The sequence below is a fragment of the Macadamia integrifolia genome, chromosome 13 (genome assembly GCF_013358625.1).
Source record: "Macadamia integrifolia cultivar HAES 741 chromosome 13, SCU_Mint_v3, whole genome shotgun sequence".
Lineage (NCBI taxonomy): Eukaryota > Viridiplantae > Streptophyta > Magnoliopsida > Proteales > Proteaceae > Macadamia > Macadamia integrifolia.
The window spans coordinates 22,142,837-22,148,288 of record NC_056569.1 but is presented as its reverse complement, the minus strand read 5'-3'; the positions used below and the strand labels follow the sequence as shown (position 1 = coordinate 22,148,288).

General features: G+C 33.4%; 1 long non-coding RNA gene across 1 annotated transcript; it reads right to left on the bottom strand.

Moving 5' to 3' along the window:
- Positions 1 to 465: 465 nt before the first annotated feature.
- LOC122058772 lies at positions 466 to 989 on the bottom strand. The gene is made up of 2 exons (XR_006133921.1): positions 867 to 989; positions 466 to 716 (listed from the first exon to the last, which is right to left on the bottom strand). It is a non-coding gene; the product is annotated as an uncharacterized LOC122058772 (long non-coding RNA).
- Positions 990 to 5,452: the final 4,463 nt, after the last annotated feature.

Below are 5,452 nucleotides of genomic sequence, written 5' to 3'. Positions count from 1 at the left end.
AAAAAAAAAAACACCCAACCCCACCCCCACCAGCTTTGATAGTAACAGATTTCTTCATGGCTCCACCCCACACCTCACTCTCCAACCCCAACACTATGTGAATGATGAAATTCCTATTATATAATAACAATAGGATCTTACCATACATTCATGGAATCACAAATTGAACCATAGGGGTCAACGCATACCATTCACCATTTACTATGAAGAATTCGCGGCCATTATATCCTTTTTGCAACCCCAAGCACAAACACAGTGTATTCTCTAAGTTTCTCCCATTAGCTCCCCTTAATGCTCTCTTGGTGATGTCCCCAATAATAAAAGTGATATTAGGATAAAATGAAGACCTAGAGTTCTATTTTATAAAATTTCTACACCCTCCCATCAAGGTGTGTCAAATAGATAAAACTCTTTTCCCTATTTAGACAATGAGTGAGTTTTTTATTTGAAATCAAATACTAGAAATTGGTATCGATCAATTTTCAAATTGGTATATGAGAGAATAAAAAGAATATCCAAAAGAATATTCCTACACTATAAGCAAGACCACTGCCCTTACACTGCAAGCAAGACCACCTCCCCTGCACTACGCATAAGACTCCTACCATTGTCTCTGTTCTGCAGAATGCCACCCTCCACAAAGCCCTACTGCAGACTCCTGCCCTGTTGTACATTCTCGACCTTAGCCAGTGGTCACCCTGCATATTTTGTTCGATCTGCTCGAGATCGAGAGAGAGAGAGAGAGCAAAAAAAAAAAACTTACCGTGAGATGCATCTTCAGCAGAAAAACTAACCTCCCCTGCATCTTCAGTGAGAAAGAGGGAGAGAGAGAAGCTCATAAATAAAGAAAAAATTAAAAACCTTACCGTGAAGTCATCTTCAGCTCTTCTCCTCCTCCTCCTTCTCTTTCTCCTTCTCTCATACTCCTTTTTCCTTATGTTTGTTAAAGTATTTACTGCAGAAGAGGAGGGCTCAAAGACGAAAGTGAAAACTTAGGCGGGTGTTTTTCAATTTTGAAATTTCACCAATACTCACGGTTTTACAAAACGGCTGCCGCGTCATTTAAATCCACATGTCCACTTCTTATTGGTGCCTTGAAACTATATTGTTGTGGTTTGAATAAACCGTAGCTATATGTTCATATACAGCGGCAATTTTAAAGAATAGTGGCAATAGATACGCATATGGCCATGGTTATATGTAACCGTGGTAAGAGATATGGTATGTATGGCCACAGTTATAGAAAACGTGAGTATATATATATCAATAACCGTAGTTATAGAGCTTCTTTAGCCACGGTCCTCAGCAATCGTGGCCGTAGACCTCCGCTCATGTATGGTTTTTGAGCATTTTTTTGTAGAGGTGTTAAAGTGTTACTTTAGGCTATGTTTGATAGTCAAGAGAAGAAAAAAATACAAAAATTGTACTATTTTTTTGGTTTAAGAAATTTTTATTATGTTTGGTATGTTCTGAACCAAGAGAAAATTCTTTTTTCGAATTTCAAAATTCACTTTAAGAATGATGAAGTTTTATTGTACTACCAAAAAAAAAAAAAATAGCCTTGCCTGAAACAAAAGAAAATAGAAAAACTTTTCTTTTCTTTTCTTCTATTGGTAGCCAAACAAACATATATATATATATACTTCTTTACATTTCATTTCATTTCTATCCTTTTCTTTTTTTCTCTTTTCTGGATTCTTTTTTCTTTTCATATCATTTATTTTCTTCTTTTGGCTACCAAACATAGCCTTAGTGTGGAGATTCTTCATTTTTTTATTTTTGGGTAAAAGAAGAAGTATATATTAACTCTAGTAACAATACAAGGATCATCTGTAAAATAAAACTTGGGATAATTTTTCTTCGCGGAACTATGAGGTTTACCACTTTGGTTCATAAATCCCTATAGGGTTTTAGAACTTTTTCAAAATACCTCCAATACCCCCTACACACTTCTAAGACGCACTCAGTGATCCATTCACCGTGGCCTTAAAGAAACTAAGTCATCCATTCACCGTGGCCTTAAAGAATCTAAGTCTTACGAAGATTATGAAAAGATTTCATGAGTTTCAAAACATTATGTAATGGGCTTGTTTAATGTAACCTAGGTTTCTACCCAGAAAAGAAAAAAAAAAAACACACTATAACCTAGGTAAGTTACAAAAGTATTGTAACATATTTTTGGTTACCTAAATAACCCATAATATCAAAGAAATGATTTTCCTGAAAAAGATTTAAAAACAAAAAAAGTAATTTTTTATGTTGCCTTTGCATTTGAAATTAAAGTAAAAAAATATTGCCTTTGTATTTTAAATAAAAATAAAAAAACTATCACATCGACCTTTTATGATGAAAATAGAATTTTATTGTCAACTCCTCTTCAATCAATGAGTTGCCCAATTAGTGTTCAGTTAGACATCCAAAGCTTGAGAAGGTTAGGACACATATCCCAACACATGGACGTGCATCCTCAAGCCCGCCCAATTGTCAGATACTTAATTAAGGGTCCCAATAATTGGAGAGAATCTTTTTCCTTCAATAGGACATACAAAACATTTCAAATGACCATTAGGCTATGTTTGGTAGCCAAGAGAAGAAAAAAAAAAGAAAAAAGAATCTAGAAAATAAAGGAAAAGAAATGAAATGAAATGGTGAAAAAATAAAAAAAAAAGCATGTATGTTTGGTTACTATTAGAAGAGAAGAAAAGAAAAGAAAAGAAAAAAATTTATAATTTCTCATGTTTTCTTGTGTTTTTGGCAATTTTTTTTTTTTAGCAAAATAAAACTTCACAATTGCCAAGGAGAATTTTAAAATTCAAAAACTGAAACCTATCTTAGATGAAAACATACAAAGCACAAAAGCTCTGTTTGGTAGCCAAGAGAAGAAAAGAAAATAAAAGAAAAAAAGTACAAAAAATTGTACTTTTATTCTTCGGTTAAGAATTTTTCTTTGCACTTGATATGTCTTCACCTAAGAGAAGATTCAGCTTTAAAAATTCAAAATTCCTCTTGGGGGTTATGAAGTTTTCTTTTGCTCAAAAAAAAAAATCTTGTAAAAAACACAAGAAAACATGAGAAAATATGAAAACATAATAAGATAAAAAATAAATGATTACACAATGATTTCCTATGTGTCTATCTCTCTTATAAAATTCAATTTTTTTTTGAATTTTTTCTCTCTTTTTTTTTTTTTTTTTTTTTTTTTGGTTACCAAACATACATACTCTTTTTATTTTCTCACCATTTCATTTCATTTCTTCTCTTTTCTATTGCTTTCTAGATTCTTTTTTCTTTTCTTTTGTTTTCTTTTCTTTTCGTGGCTACCAAAAATAGCCTTCATTCTTCTTTTCTTTTCTTAAACTCCGTTTCTTAAACCCTAACGCAGGAGGAAATTAGTCTCTCTCTCACACACGTATTCTGAGGAAAAGAAATGATTTTTTTTTTAAAGGGATGTAAAAGAAAATATAAGAAGGTCACTTCCCTCACACCGTGGGATCTATTTTTGTTTTGATTAGGCTGAACCGGTTGGATCGACAAAGAAAAACTAAATCAAACATTCAATGGTTTAGTTTTGATTTGTGTTTTCATAAAACCGATAAAAAATCAAACCAAATCAGATCAATCGAATTGAAACTAGAGAAACCCCTTAGAATTAAAAAAATATGTTCCCATTATTTTTGTGTAACAACTTGATAATGGGCCGATAAGAGCCCATTAAGTCAACCCAATGAAAGTTTGAACTGAACCGGGTCAAAATTGAACTATCTTATTGGTTTGATTTTGATTTGACCTAATACTAGACCATTTTAGCCAGACCGAAATTGGATCAAATCAACTGATTAATACTCAAATTACATTGAAATTGGCCATAATCAGTCCCAAAACCCTAAATCAGGTTCAAATTTGAATACCAAGCAAACCAATAGTCCCAAAAACCTAGAATCAGCCATTCCACAATGCCTAGAATCACCCAAATTCTCAATAGATTCGGTCGGTCAATCCTGGGCCTCCAAAGTCTGATTGATGCTAAGACAACGTCGTTGGACTCATATTTGCCAAGAATAGATATTCAAGACTTTAAAATACCATTTTTTCTCAACTACGTTGGACTTGATTGCTATCAACGGAATGTTGGCAGCCTAACAAAGTGATCTTCAAATGTCTAATTTTTTCTGGTTGATTCGGTTCAAAAGTGAACCGGGCTAGCTCCAAGGAGAACTAGGCTAGCCTATACCTATCTATAATAGGTTTAGGACCTTGGAATATTTATAACTTAGTCTCCATATATCCGAATTAAATGATTCATTTATTCACATATTTCGCATACTTTGAATTGGAATAAGAATCAAGGACTGTAGTAGCAAGCATGAAGTGACCCCAATGTGAGTCTTACTCATCAAAATGAAATCTTTTCATGAGTACGTAAGGAGCAAATGAGCTCAATTTCCATACAAATTTATCATTTGGACATGTTTACAATTTTTCAGACTGGAAAAAAAAAATCAGATTTTCCCCTTGGGGTATTTTGGTAATTTTCTATAGATGATTTATAAGCATGTCAAACTGTGAGAAAACTTCCCAACTCTAGAAATACAAGACTCCTACAACTCAAAAAATATTTATTATTATCTAAACAGACTCCAAGATGACAAAATAAGTGTCTACACTTGGTCGAGCAATGCCCATTTCAGTATTGATATTCATGGTTATTAGGGGTGTCAATTCCAAGCCCAACCTGACTAGCCCAATTGAGCATAGGCCTGAGCCTGACATGTTTAATAATAAGGCATTCCCAGTGCATGGACCTAGCCCTTCAGGTGCCTGATCAGACCCACTGTTAGTTAAAACGGGAACGGCAAAAAAATGAAAACGTACGGTACGGGTTTTAAACAGATAAAAACGATGAACGGTACGGTCAAAAAAACAGGGAACGGCAAACGGACGTAAACGAAAGGTACGAGTATTAAACATGTAGTTTTCAAAAAAACGAAACTAAAAAAACGTAATATACTCATGCAATTTGAGAGATTATTACTTGTATACATGCATCTAATATTCCAAAAGCTCTAGGAGTCCCAAGATAAAATAGCCCAATGGGCTACAAGAAAATGAAATGTTGCTAGCTTTAGTTTCTCCTTACTCAATGGGCTATAAAAAGATGAGATTTTTTTCCTATAGATAGTATGTAAGTTAAAAACAAAAAACCAAGTACCATATTGTCTTCACTCTTCACTTTTACTAATAGGTTTTTTTTTTTTTAATTAATTTTTTTAATAAAATTCCTATTTTACCCTTAAAAAAAGGATACGCGTTTAAAACGGCCGTTTAAAACGTGTTTAAAATGGATTCTTTTGCCGTTTCCATTTTTTTCCTGATTGTATAATAGCATATGGGAAAACGCGTTTTAAACGGCAAAAAAAGGGGAACGCGTTTTAACTAACAGTGATCAGACCAA